Below are 15,148 nucleotides of genomic sequence, written 5' to 3'. Positions count from 1 at the left end.
AAACCCATCCTGTATTTTCATATCTCTGATATATCCCAGTATGATCATCATATCTCTGATAGATCCCCATATGATCACCACGGGGGAAACAGAACCTTTGCAGTCACATTCGAAACTCCAGTCCCTACCAATTCTCGTGCAAACTTGCATTCCTTTTCCTATAAAATAAACAGAGTCACACTTCATGGGTGATGAGATCATGTATCCTATGGTAATTACCAGCAAGCCAATTTGGTTTTCAGCCTTAAACCACTATTTGTGCAAGAACAGGGATGCGGCGGTGCCTTCCTTCGGCCCCGAGCCCTTTGCCTACCGGCAGTGTCTGGCTGGTACAGTTTGGTGATTTTTCCGTCTCCAGCAATCACTGCAGCTGAAGGATAAATCAGTGTAATTGGCAGTTTTTGACATCCAGAATGTTGTCCTTCCTCCCTAAACTCTTTTTCACAACTTCTTTTCATGACAGTTATTAAAGGCATGTTGATTACTTGTATAATTGACTTGTACTGCTGGTAACAACACAGCAGCCTAATTGAAATGTATGAGAAACAATTACGAGTAATTGGAATCAATTAATTGATGATTTTCTGGGGAACTGCTGCTTGATGCAGGCAAATTCTAATTACATTTACACAGTCTAGGAAAAACTGAAACACATTATAGATTTTGAAGTAACACTGGGTTATTTTCAGCAGACCAGCTTCTGTTTAAGTGCCAGTTTGCGACTGGAGGAGGGGAAAGAAAGCTGCCCCAGCACTATTTCTCCATGGCCGACAGCTGTTGCTGGAGCAAAACCCACGCTGGTGGGCTCTGCCTGGCCGTGTGGAGGGCTTGGGACACCCACCCGGCACTGCACATTCTGCTCAGCCCATCACTGCCTTGCCTGAGGTGGGATGGGGTTGGTACTCAGCACCAAGTACACCGCTTGTGCTGAGACACACCGACATCCAGAGCTTGTCCTGTAGCGGTAACTTAAGAGATTCATTCCTGAAACTTCCCTCTGCGGCACCAGAACCTTTGTCTTCCTTCAGCCTCAAAACGTTACTAGAAAGGGAGAAAAGGAGTAAGGTGGAGAGAGGGAGATGTGGAAATTTACAGTGCCATCACACCTAGTTGGTGGCCTGTGACAAGGTTTGGGTATTCCTGAGGCAGGGACCTGGTGTGCAGTGCTCGGGAGGACACATCCCTCCCAGAGCATCTCCAAGACTCCTGAGCAAGGACCTCCTGAACAAGGACCTCCTGAGCAAGGACCTCCTGAGCAATGCATCTCCTGAGCAAGGACCTCCTGAGCAATGCATCATCTCCCGAGCAATGCATCTCCTGAGCAAGGACCTCCTGAGCAATGCATCATCTCCCGAGCAATGCATCTCCTGAGCAAGGACCTCCTGAGCAATGCATCATCTCCCGAGCAATGCATCTCCTGAGCAAGGACCTCCCAAGCAAGGACCTCCTGAGCAATGTATCTCCTGAGCAAGGACCTCCCGAGCAAGGACCTCCTGAGCAATGCATCTCCTGAGCAACGCATCATCTCCTGAGCGAGGCACGCCGTCAGCAGACAGGGAGAGCAGGAGGCAAGAGGAGCAGGGGTCAGCATCGCTCCTGCTGCCCAGCGCTAAATGATATGAGTGCTTTGATAGTAAATACACAGGACAGACCCCAGCAGGGCAGCAGCTGCCTTCTCCTCCGCCTCCCAGCAGAGTTGCCCGGGCAGCGTGAAGTTTAGTGTCTCTTTCTTATCAGATGAGAGCAGGCTGGAGTTTCACCATCCTGACTCCTGCCATTCTCCCTGCATTCATCCCGACTTCCTGCTCTCTGAAAGCCAAGCTCCCATTCACAAAAGACGGGTCTTATCTCCTTAACTCCTGACCCTGAATCATGGCTGCACATATAGGGTTGTATTTCTGCAGGTGGCAAAGTCCTCTGGCTCTGTCTTTAAAGAACAAAAGCAACACCATCTTCCGATACAGTCTTGTTGTGTTGAACGCAGCACACCTCCATCGGCAAAACCCCTTTAAACCAATCCACCTTTATAAAGGGATCTCAGGAAATAGGAGGATATTTGCATTAAAACCAGAATCACCTCGAATGCTGAGTACTTTCAGTTACAGAAACCATTGGTTCCAGTGAATTTTCTCTTTTGCTGAAGCTCAAAATTCAAAGTGGCTGTTGGATGACCGGCTTCTTCACTGAAGTTCACCACATAACAGCCCTTATCACAACTTACTCTCATACTTAGCCTGGCTTTGAAAGAGGTTTATCAGGTCTCACAGCCGTATCGCTGGAGCTGAGAAGCTTCAGTGGGGAAAGGACAGGAGACAAGTAAGGTAACTACAACACGAGTGCCCGTGAAGACGTAAAGTGGCAGAAATAGATGTGTTATGCTTAATGACCTGGGAGAAAAACCATTCACTTGTGAGACAACGCTGGAAGTGCTGCCCTCCAAAATTAACTACACTAGCTTAAGGATTGCTAATTTTTTTACAAGCTCATCTTTACCAGAATGCCGGCTTGGAAGGGACCTCGAGGATGAACGCATCGCCTGTATGGGCTCTGCCCTCAATCCCGGCGCCATCCCTGCACGTGAGCCATCGTTCAACATTCAGCCTGCAGCTCTACTTAATATTTGGCAAATTAAAACCATACAAAGCCTCCAAACCTAAGAGTAAAATCGCTTTTCGTGTTTATGGCTGCTAAAACTTTTTCTACGAGTTCTTCTAAAATCCATCTTGCTGCTAACGTGAAATACTGATGTAAATGGGCATTAGCGGAAGAGGTCAAGGAGCAAATACGGCGCAGGAGAGGTTGGCAGCACAGGAGACACGCGAATGCCCAGCGGCTTGGAGCAGTTGGGTGGGTGAGGACAGCCACACAGCTCCGCTCCCTAACAGAAGGAACGCTTTGGTGAGATAACCGTTCCTCCAGCAATTCCAGGAGTGAAAAGCTGAGCCTTCCTGCCTGAAAAGCAGGGAGCAGCCCCTGCTGCCGGTGGCGAAGGGCAGCCCAGCACAGTCCCTCTCCTGTCTTATCCAGAGGCACCTGGATAACGGGTGGAATCGGTTCCTCGAGGGAACCATCCCACAGGTTGGATCATCTTCAGGATGATGCTGTCCTGGCTCAGATGAGTGATGCAGTGAAACAGGACAGCACATACACACCCGAAGAAAGCTGTGCAGGATCCCACCGCTATTTATTAGAAAGAATTCAGTGCTACCTCTTGTCTCAGGCGTCCAGCGTGAGATAAAAGTGACATGAAAGCATTTCTCTTCCCTGCATTCAGGGCTCGCCTGTGTCCCGTGGCAGGACAGTGAGAGCTGACAGTGCACAGTGGTCACCAAATTGTTCAGCAAGCTATGTCATGTACAAGATAGCCCCAAGAGCCCGCATTTAACAAAGTGTTCGTGGTCCTTTGAACTTGTGATGAGCTTTGCGTGTTTTCTCCTCTTTATTTTTGTAACTGCTCCAGACCCCAGGGCAGGTGGTGCAAAAAGATCAAGGCAGAGCTGCAAGGAGCAACAAGTGCTGAGGGCTAAGAGAGACAAACAGACATTTGCTGCTGCAACAAGAATGATCGCATGACACAAGGATTTCGGACGGGTCCTTCTGGATGCGTGGTAGAGGAAAGGAACCTTTTTTGCCAGCACAGTTATTTCCTTTACTGTGATATAAGACAGAAAACCACATATACTACCTCAAAAATATCTGCCCTTCCCCGAGAATCCTGTTGCCACTTGTATGCATCAACAGAGAGCAGAGAAAAAAGAAGAGACTTGCTTATAATCATATAATAAAAGTCCTGAAGTCCTGATGGCCGGCTCAAGGCCAGCTCTTCGGCAGGAAAATGACCTTCAGTTCCCAGAGCATCACTTGTTTCACTGCAAAACCCGTCCCCTCCTCTCAAAGGCTCACGCACGTACACACACTCGAGCCGAGCACTGACATCCCTTTTACCTTAAACATTGGGGACGAATCAGAGCCTTTGTCAGGAAGAGTTTGGAAGGGTGTTTCCAGTGAGATTAACACAGCACGCATTTCTCAAAACGTAGCTGTAATTAAAGCGTCCCAGTTCAAGCTATAAACGTCCAATTGCACCTACAGGTGATCAGCAGAAGCTTTCAGCTGCACTTTCAGCCCCTCTCAATTGGTTTATCACCTTTCCAGGCAGCCTGAACAAACAGCTACTGCAGATAATCTGGAATGAATTATTCAGAAGACCTTTCTCCCCAGCCAGGAGAAAGAAAAACGTCCTAATTTCAAGGCGTTTTAGTAGAGGATGTAAAAGCTTTTTTAAAGGTGAGACATTCTTCCTTGATGCACCTCCTCTGCCTCTAAACACGGTCCGACTGCAGCATCCCAGAGGTCGGAACAACAGATTTCACGTGATCAGCAGGTAAGTTAGTGAGCTGATATGCTCCATATCAGAAACATGATCAGCCTGAAGGTCAAATAACTTACTGTCAGCATAAACAGAATTACTATAATAGGCCCATCTGACTTTGTTGGCCCTAATTGTATATGGCTTCAATTAAAAGTGATTCCCAGTGCACAAAGGGTGTGCGGGTAAGGGCTCGATGAAACAGGTGCAGCAGCTGATCCTTTCGCAGCAGATGCAAGGACACATGGATTAAAGAAAATGCTTGGATTGAGACTCGTGCAGATTTCTGGAAGGCTGGCCCTGAAGCTATCCATCAGGTGTTGCTGCATTCACACCGATCTGCAGGAGCCACCATCAGTTTTGTGTTCTTTCGGTTTGGTGGTGGGTTTTTTTTTCAGAGTCCCTGGATAGTTTGGCTCCCTGAGATGAGACACGAAAGGCTGTGGTTCTCCGTGAGGCTGTGTGTATCTGAGAAACGTGGGGCAGATATCCCTGTGCAACACCACAGGAACACAGAACCTCAGTGCACAGCGGGGCAACTGGAGCACGCTGGAGTTCAGCTATGCCTGGGAGGTGTCCATCCCTTCTCCCCGTTGCCGCTCAGCCACGCAGCGATGCTCCCTTCACAAGGTTCAAGGGTGAACTCCCTGACTTTTAGGGAACACTGAGCGACCGAGACTTTCCCTGTTGTAATCAGAAACATTTCAGAGCCCAAAGATCAGCCTCGTACTCTGCACGAGCCGTTTCCAGCTGAACTGGACGTGCACATCATCAGCCTTTCTGCCTTAAACACATCGGAACGGCGCTTTAAAGCCAGCAGAGGCGCACGCCGACGGTCTCTACGCCCACGGAGGGGCACTGCCTCCCTTCAACTCCCTTTTTTTTCAACTTTGATACATTTTCCTAAGGAAAAAAAAATAAAAAAAATTATATTCTACGTTTTTTTTCCCCGGAACCCGCAGAAACAGCAGCGCGAGGCAATTTAACTCCGCATTCAATCTCCTACGATAACAGGTTATCTACATAGCAGCCTGCAGGTCGGGCCTCCCATAATGAGAGATGCCTGGCAGTTGACTGAAAGCTGATTCCTGTCAGAAGCTATTTTCTCTCCGAGACAGAGGAGACATTGTGCCCCTTGGTGCTTGAGTGTGGCCTTGGCTACTGCCAAAAGACCACCTTTTTTTTTTCCCTTCGCTGAGACAAAACAGAATCCCCCTGCTGTCAGCTCTATCTGGAGCTGCTGAAAGGAGATGTATAAGCCCAGTAATGCTGCTGAGGAGATAACTGTCAAACAGCATGAAAACCGCTGCCTATCTCCCCAGCGGAGGAACCGAAGCACCACGGAAGCTACAACTCAATGCTCAACAGTTCTTGGCATCTGTGAGGTCTCTTTCTTAGTTGCTTTTTAATACCCCGGTGAAAGAAAATACTGTGTGCACCAGGGGGATTCAGAACCTGCTTCTGCTCATCAAGCGCTCCCATCAACCGGGTGGTTCCTGGAGATGTGGAAGCAGGCATTGTTCTTCTTGGAAGGGGAGGGAAAAAGGGGCAGATTCTGCAGCCTACGGCAGGAACGTGAAGGAGATTCGCAACCTGGTTTATAGCCCTGGGCTCACCAGGACAGAGAAATAAACGTGGATCAAAGTCACAGGAACAATACTCTGCGTTACTGAGAAGGTGCATTCATTACCAAAGGTTTTTAACCCGTAGTTACACACAAAATCACACGCAAAGCAGTTTGCACTGACTCCAGAACAGAAATTATGAGTCAAGCACATTCGAAATTACAGAAACGTTTTTAGAAAGGTCCAACACAGCATGAATATAGAAAAAGGGACACTCTGATTTGTAATTATACACCAGAAATGGGTAAACTAATGTCTTCCTCCCTGGCATAAGCTGAAAGCCACAGTGGTAAGGAACTAATCTCTAAGTTATTCTACCTAATAGCACCTTCTCAGACACTGCTTTAGCAGCGTGGGCTCCAAAAGCATCTTCAGGTGCCGTCAGGAGCACAGTACCCTTACACGACCCACATCTCTGGTTCAGAGACTGCAGCTGGTCCATCCAAGTCTTTATTCAAAACCACATCTAACAAACCCTCTGCATTTCAGTTACTTCGGAAGACATAAAACAAACACTGCACAGACAAGGATGGCAGCAGGCACTCAAAAACAAGAAAAACTCACCCCCGTTCCAATAAAAACAAGTTAAAACTCCCTTCTACAGCACTGAAAGTAGGAAAGTAATTAAGCTACAGCAAATATACGGAGAATGCTCTTCATTTTTTAAATACATTTGAGAATGAACAGAAAGCAAATTCCATCAACGTAAGAAAAAAACCATAATGTCCTTTATCATCACTTAAACTACTGAACAGGAGCATAAGGTGGGCTGGACCGTGTTTGACTGTGTTACCCTCCTACCAATCTCTGTGCAAAATCAATGCCGTTAGGGCAATGCAAAGCCAAGTTCAAAATCATCAGCGGGCAGAGAGTTTTGGCTCCCCAAAGCCAAAAAGAGCCTCCAAAAAGCCCTTTTTGCTCCCAAAAGGCTTTGGTTGGCTTTCTTACATAGCTTAGAGCTCACCAGCGTTACCAGCACTTGTCTTACTTATGAAAGACAGCCTTTTTTTTCAGCAGGGGGGGATTTGCACAGACTCCAGATTCTCAAATTACCCCTGGAAGTTTACTCTAACTTTCCATTCTCCGCTGGGAATGTTTTGTCCTCGGCTTCTCATGAAGCTCTCACTACAAGCTCCTGAAACATTCCACGACGTGACGGCCAGAGTGTCCCTCAGTTTGGGTGGCACTGCCTTTCATCCTACATCTTGGATGACACCACACCACCACCAAACGAGACAGACGCGTGTGCCAAATTGCAGAGCACCAAATCAGAGCAGGCAAGAATTTCCTTAGAAAAGTTTTACAGAAAAATCAGGTTTATAGGATAAGTTCTCAGGGGTAAACTGTGGGTTTATGACATCAAAAAGTATTAACTGATTGAACTTTAATGTATTTAAAATGGATGATGTGCAGGTCCAGTATGAAAGACAGACACACAAATCAAGAGTTATACCTGCAGTAATCCCTGCTGCTCTCTTAGGGCTGAACTCCATCCATTACAAACTGACTCGGCAGTTCACGGTCAGCCCAATGCATCCTCGTGGATATTTTCTAAGTGACAGCTTTGACAAAACATTCGTTAAATATTGAAGTGTCAGACAGGCTTTGCAAGGGTCGTTACAGCCACAAGCGCAATGCAGCCCGCACGACATCAAATGAGACATTGCTGTGATGTTATACTGAGATACGGTCAGGACTGAGCAGCAATTAACACCGCAAGGAGCCTTAAGATTGCAGTACAGCCGAGAGCTGTCTAACTCCTGGCTGGACCGGTCATGAGCTTCACGAGGGAGCCCCGGGCTGGAGCACACGGCAGAGCGTGGGAGGCAGCAGCAGTCGGCCCCGCTCCACGGCTGCTCCTGCACCGTGTGCTCCTCTGGTGCCACCCCAGAGCTGGCAACGTGCACGGCTCCTGCCGTAGCGCTGGTGGAACGGGCACTGGCGCTTGGGCATAGTATGAACAACGTCCTTCGGCACATACCTGCCTTCCAAACTTGGCTATAACTCCTAGAAGAATCTATCCTGAGTCCTGTTGCGATGCCACGTTTTGACCCCCACACCCTCAACGCAGTACTGCCAAAGCCCTACACCAATTATCATTTAATTTGAATGCAAGACACATCGCCCCTTCCTCTGGTGCTTCTCCATCCTGCACTCGCACCTCGCTACGTGCCCTGATGTACATGAAGTAACTTGTGTTCCACAGACTTGTTTTTTTAATAATACATCAAAAGAGAAGGTTTTTTTATCTCTTTTGGGCTGGAAGGGACCTCAAAGCCCATCCAGTTCCACCCCGTGCCATGGGCAGGGACATCTCCCACTGGCTCAGGGGCTCCAAGCCCCATCCAACCTGGCCTGGAACCCCTCCAGGGATGGGGCAGCCACCACTGCTCTGGGCAACCTGGGCCAGGGCCTCCCTACCCTCACAGCAAAACATTTCTCACTAAGATCTCATCTCAATCTCATCTCTTTTAGCTTAAAACCATTATCTCTCTCTATATATATATATAAATATGCGTATGTGTTATATACATAAATTTTACCTTGAAGTTACACCAATTTAAGGATGTATGTCTTAGTGTCTACAGGCATCCTTTTTCATTACCAGAGTTTCACCGGGCTAGAAGGTCTGGGGAGGACAGAGAGCATCTACCAGATGCTTTAATCCAGCCCATAAACCATTCGGAAACTTCTAAGAAGAAAGTGCAAATTGAAATCAGAACATAGGGATGCAGCACACGATAAACGGCTGCTTAAACCATGGCGATGCAGACCTCAATCCACAGGGTGATTAATCAGATACCTTCTTTTTGTTTTCATAAATGATAAGTAAATCCACTTAGTTTATATGAATTGTGCCTGCAGGGACTCCGTCCTCCTCCCCCCTGCGCTAATGCTGGGATGGCAGCGAGCCAGAAACGCACAAATACAGGCATCTGTGAATTATGTCAACTTGTATGTTTATTTCTTTTCTTGGGGGAAAAAAAAAGTCAGTCTAGAAGGAATTGCTGGTTTCGTTATTTAGTTCTGCTTTTCCTGCACTTAACCACAATATCATTATCAAAGCATCCCTCGAAAAGTACAATACAAACTCACCCATCTATAAGTTTTGCCAGGAACAGCACAGCCAAGTGGAACAACCATTCCTCTTCCCTTTACCCAATGAAAAGAACACTCTTCGCCCGCAGCGTACGCCTGAGAAACTATTTTAAATCACAGACTTTTGTATGTTTACATCACTAATAGTAGAGAAGCCACTTCAGAGCTTATCGGCTACAATAAAGAGAGCAGAACTTTAGGGCTTTGGTGTCAAAACTTGGACGTTAGCCATTAGAAAGCTTGGAGCAGGCCATGAAACGCCTCTTTGACATCATCGCAGTGTTACGTACGGTGGCAAAAGGCTGCAAATAGACTGAGAAAAGCCCCTTGTGTTTCTTCAAAGGTCCCAGAAGTTTCCGAACCAGAGCTTTTACTGCCACACATTAAGGAATGTGGCTCAGCTTTAGTACCTGCGGTCCTTTCTCCAAAAACTCCACATCCCCATATAACAATTACAACAATCATCATCGAGACTCAGCTTCTACCATCAAGGCAGCTTAACCGCCAGCTCTTTTTGGTCAGCATCTCACTCGCAGGTGAGAGGTCTCCAACTGCCACTATCCAGGGCACCACGACACTGAAACGGGCTTTGTTCCATTTCAGTCCCCTTTCCACCCTCCAGAACACCGATGAGCACCCGAAAGGTTAAGCCAGCTGCAGAAAGGGCTGCAGCCCATTGTATCCCATTAGCGACGGAAAAAAATAACAAAACGCAAATCCCTGTTGAATTAAAAAAATCTCTTTGGATGCGAGACTGAAAGCAAAACTAATGAGCGCCGTAGCGAGCTCAACAACCCAGCATTTTTCTTAAGACGCAAACCCTTGGAGCGAAGAGGCCATAAATTGTACAATAATCAGAAGACTCCACTTTTTACCGGAGGCACCTCTGCCAGCCTGGGTGTCTTTGATCAGAAATATCGCCGAGGAGAGGAGAAACCCCAACGTGTGAATTAACGACTCGCCAAGCTCCGCGGCCGAGCCAGGAAGCCTGCTATTTAGCTAAAGCCCCGTGATGTGTGCGGGGAGAGTGTTATCTAAACCACTAGGACGACTATAAAATATCTTAACAGCTTCTGCCGCTTAGCTGGAAGCGGGGCTCCCCGAGTATCTAATATGAAACTGGTGGGGCAGCCTGTGAAAGGCAGCTCTATATTCGGCGGCCGCAGCGGCTGGAAGCTATGGGGTCGTCTCAGAAGCTCTCAATTGTTTTTAAATTCTGTTTTTACAAGGAGCGTGAGATTTATAGGCTCTTGAGGGGAAGAAAATGATGTAACTTGAGTAAATCAACAGGCCATTTATTCCTGGCCCTGTTTCCTCTCTGTCACTGAGCTCTGGAACTCGCCCCCAAGCACTCCCTCTTCCAAACAAGAGGCAGCCCAGGCTGCAGACATCTTGCAGGGACAGTTAAAGGCGCAGCTCCCGCTCCTTTGCCGTCGGCGTGGGCCAAGCGTGGGGCCAGCCCCGGCACCCCCGTGCCGGCCACGTCCCCTCACAGAAAGCGGGAGCACACGCGAGCTCAGCATTTGCCCGTGGAGAGTTGGCACACGTGGGTTCGTTCCATCCCCGGGGACAAAGGCACACGCGATTTTAACTATTAGAAGGATAAACCCCAATATTGGGAGCTTCCTGGCAAGAAAGTTTCCCGAAGTGTAACGCTGCACGCAGGAATGAGCTCAGGAAGGGGAGGGGAGGTGGATTTTTACCCCCCCTGGTTTTCCCTCTCACATTCTGATTCTCTAATGATAATGGATTAATTCGTTATAAACAATTTCCAAACTGCTCCTAAACCTTCAGCTTAGTTTAATTGCCGCTCAGTGACCATCGGCTCATGAAGTGATGCAGCACAACTTTGGAAGGGCAAAGAGGGATGGATTTTCCTACCAAAGCACCTTAATTCAGATAAAATTTCTGCCCAGAGTCAATGAATGACCCGCGGTCACAGGGACCACAGGCACCAAGTGCCACTGCCTCCGTTCGCCAGAGTGCAGCAGGAGCACCGGAGGGGCCCATCAGCTCATTCTTGGATGGTTTGACGCATGTCTGCCCTGTCTCGGGCTGCAGACGGGCACCTTTCCCTCCAGGACCTGCTCCCTTCCAAGAACGCACCTTTCCCTCCAGGAACTCGATGATCTTTAAGGTCCCTTCCAGCCCAAACTATTCTATGATTCTATGACCTGAGCACCCTTCCCTCCAGGATCTGCTCCTTTCCAAGAAGCAATGGCCAATCCGAAGGGTTGATTCCCATCCAGGGCCCTCCTATGATTTCCTTAGGATGCTTCTCAGATGAAAATGTGACCTGAAGGGTCTTGAAAGCGTGGGCACAAGGCAGGTGCCCACTGCAAGCAGGGGGTACTTGCGGTCGTAGGGAGCAGACTTTGGGGGCACCTAAGCATGCTCACCACAACGAAGACCCCGGGGCGGGACGCAATACAAAAGCCTGTGTTTGATAACGACTTATTTCACAGAACCAAACCCCATCGGCTGAACAGGCGGCTCTGAACCCCGCTACGCCTCCGGGCTCCGAATTAGAAGAACATTTTAACCTTTGCACTCCTCAACTTTCAAGCATGGTTACCATCCCCTACTTCGCTCCCTTAACCTTGACCAGAGAAGGGAATATTTTTGTCATGAACCCCATTTGACGGGTCCACACTGTAAACAGAACCCCTTTACTCCCCCATCTCCTCTTTTCCAGAGCTCTGCCTATTCAACAGAGCAAAAAAAACTTTTGTTTCCTGCTGACGCACAGCAAGAAGGGCAATTTTACCTCTCAGGTCAGCCAGCCCAGTTGACCCCTCACCTTTGACAGTGATCTTTATCTAGACTCCATCTTAATTATTTATCTCAGGAAGGTCAGGAAGAAAATGCCTCTCTCAGGACCCCCGCTGCTTCAGCCTGTGTTACTTGTTAAAATGCAAGTTCTTTGAGGATGGTAATTCAACCACGGCAGCATAGAAACCGATGCATCACTTTTATAACAATCAGGAAACGCTGAGGTTTAGAAGCTTGCTTTCAGCTCCCAATTTTCCTCCTTAAACCTAGAAATTAAGACACTTTCCTCATAAAACCGCAATAAGACTCAGTAGATGTAAAAGGTTTCACATCGGTTTGAAAGCCATTCACGAATTTTCACCTAAAAGCGAGCAGAAGTCAAAAAAAAACCTCAGATACAATAACATTTTAAACCTCTTGGAAAATACGGGTAACGTTTCTAGAAAGAACTTCAGTTGTTAAAAAGCTGGAAGAGTTGTGAGCCAAGTTTTAATAAAGTTATTAAAGCTGCAATGCTGTCTTCCTTGCGGCAGTTTTTCACAGTATAATTTGAGAAAAGCCACACACACAATAAAAGGATGAAAAAGGGGGGAAAAAAAACGCTTGTAGTAAAAAACTGGGGTATAATTTTCTTCAATCAACTCCAGCTCATGACTGCAATTACCCCAAATCTTTCCGAACCTTGCTGCGATACACCAGGGACAGGTCTTGGAGCCTCTGTGGGTGGCAACCTTTCATCTGCCTCTCAAACTGTTCTTTATTGTAAGGTTTCAAATTAGTACTAGCAGCAATGAGCAAATTTGATAATTCGATCTCAAATTAGTTAATGTAATGTGCCAGGAACCACTAACTAAGGCATTGCAAAGATGAAAATGTATCTTTCCAGCCTCAGGATGCAAGGTTAACCAGCCTGACATTTCATATTTGAAAAGTTGGTTTTTATTTTAATTAAAACGAAGTTTTGCTTTAAATGTTCCCCTTTTGTTCCCCACCCCCCCCTCCTCCCCAGTCTATTTTTCTCATTCTGCGTGGAAAAACAGATTATAAATACACGAGGCACACGTTCTTTTGTGAAACTCCACAAATTGTGTCTGACCCAGATAGCTGTGAATTGGGTGGAAATCATTAGGATCGTATGTACTGATTGAGCCTTTGTAGATAGCAAAGTTAACTGGGGAGATGTTTCCATGGCAGCTTCCAATGAAACAAGCCAGTGCTTCACATTTCAGATCCTTATCTCCAGTTCACCCAAACTCATTTGTTCTGGAAATTAAGATGAAATATTTAACAAAAAAAAAAAATCAGACGTAGAGTTTTCCAGGGATTCCTGGGTTTGACAGGTTGGGAATACGAGGGCATTTCAGTACAGCCTGGGGCTTTCGCTTCTCTTTAAAGATGAAGCCAGAGGGACTGGGGTCGATCCTTACGTAGTTTGTTGCTCTTGGAAGAGCTTCTCTTCCACCTCTATGCCCATTTTTCCTTTTCAGGGCAACTGAATGAGCTACAAAACTCACACCAGACCTTGTGCATTTGCCCCCTTCTGCAACGACCACTCGGTGCCCCAGGATTGACTTTCCCACCCTGCGACCACGCGCAGCAGATCGGTTTGCTCCATGATCCGCTGACCCCGAGCAGCCAACCTGCGGGACCTGGAGCCGAGGTGTCCCCGTGGTTACTCTCTGGGATATGCCATCTCCTGGCGTGCGGGTGCAAAGGGTTGTTCTTGAGGGAAAAGGGTGATCTGATGGCCTGGCTCCACCATCCCCACCCCTCAAGGTGTAGGGTGTAAAAGGTCACCAGCTTCTCCTGCTTTCTATGCGCGCTGCCTACACCCAGACAGGCAGCCCCGTTCCATATGGAAAGCCGTTATCCTCCTTCAGCCAAATAAAACCATCGTTATTTAGACAGACTGCAATATTAAGTCAGAGAGAGCCCCAAGGGGAACCCATCCTGAAGCCACTTGGAAGGAAAAGCATATGGGGAGAATCCTCTTCAGGAGCCTTCTCTGAAACTGCCCGTGGACGTCAGGCATTTTTAAATCCACCTTTCTTTCAGTTAAAAATATCCATTAAAATCAACCAAATCTGTGGTTAGTTTCAGCCTCCTGAAAAGGAATTTCCTGGTGAATAATGAGTTTTTAATGTTAAAAGAGTTGCTGTAGCCCAGAGTACCAGCGGGTCTGGACCAAATGAGCACGAGTGCTACAATAAAATGAATAAAACTATCACTGTCGCTCCTTATCATGCTGACACGCAAAACCGCCGTCCTTCCCTAGGCATTCCCGTACATGAAGAGCGCAGGGCACTGTCTACACTGGATTTGTATTTGATTCACTCCAACAGATTTACTCTAACCGTACAAATTACACTTGAATCTACGTAAAACTCAAGATGAGCTGGGATCACCCAGGAAAACAACGCCAAACCCACTCCATTTGGTGTTTGGTTTATTTCCTTTTCAGTTTGGCAAGGACGGGAAGGCTGGAGGGGAAAAGACTGAGCAGACAAAGTTCATAAAGCAGCCGTTGGGGAAGGCACGGGTGAGCCAACGCCTGCCGGGCACCACCCAGCCTCCCCTTTCCCAGGGGAACGGCAGCCTGGAGGGCAATTACCTGCAGCGGTCGAATGCCAGGCAGTTTGATTTAGACTACGAGAAGCCGCGAAGCAAATTCGGGAAGTTAAAATGGAATGAAGGACTGGAAAGGCTTTGAAAAACATCACTGTTGCGCCGGATTGCGCACCTCAGCTGGAGCTGCACAGCCTCCAGCCCGGAGCCGAGTGACAGATGATTCTCCCCTGAAATGTTTCAGAACGGAACAGAAGACGTTCTTTATCTGTGTGGTCTGAGCTCATTTACTCCAGGAGAAATCTCCGGCTCCCGCCCGACTGAAAGCCAGGGCTTGTTCTCCCATCTGATGGATGAATGGAATTTAGAAGTTTGATACTGTCCCCTGAGATGTCATTTAAAGCCACAGATATGTTCAGCAAGCAGGTAAAGGTATAATGTCATTCCAGAGGTTCATCTCTCCAGCTCCCGCCCCCTCCCTCACACACAGGAGCCTGTCTTCACTGCTTCTTCTTGATATAAATCACAGCACCTCTAAAGGAATTATCGCATTTTCCTTCTGTGGGGATGTCTGTCTGGTTTTGTGCGGTTTGCTGTCAAGTAATAAAGCAGAAGCTCACACATCCCTAGCTCCTCACTCACCTGTCTACTAAAAACAGCTATAAAACCCTGATTTCTTTGTTATTATTAAGCTACAGAACAGAAAGTAAGAATTACT

At 47.4% G+C, this 15,148-nt stretch overlaps 1 protein-coding gene across 3 annotated transcripts in view; it reads right to left on the bottom strand.

Annotated features, from left to right (window-relative positions):
- The window catches only part of PRDM16 (PR/SET domain 16), a 313,098-nt gene that overhangs the window by 87,172 nt on the left and 210,778 nt on the right, over window positions 1-15,148 (bottom strand). The window lies entirely within an intron of this gene.

The sequence above is a fragment of the Cuculus canorus genome, chromosome 21 (genome assembly GCF_017976375.1).
Source record: "Cuculus canorus isolate bCucCan1 chromosome 21, bCucCan1.pri, whole genome shotgun sequence".
In the NCBI taxonomy this organism is placed as follows: Eukaryota; Metazoa; Chordata; class Aves; order Cuculiformes; family Cuculidae; genus Cuculus; species Cuculus canorus.
This window is presented reverse-complemented; position numbering and strand designations above follow the sequence as displayed.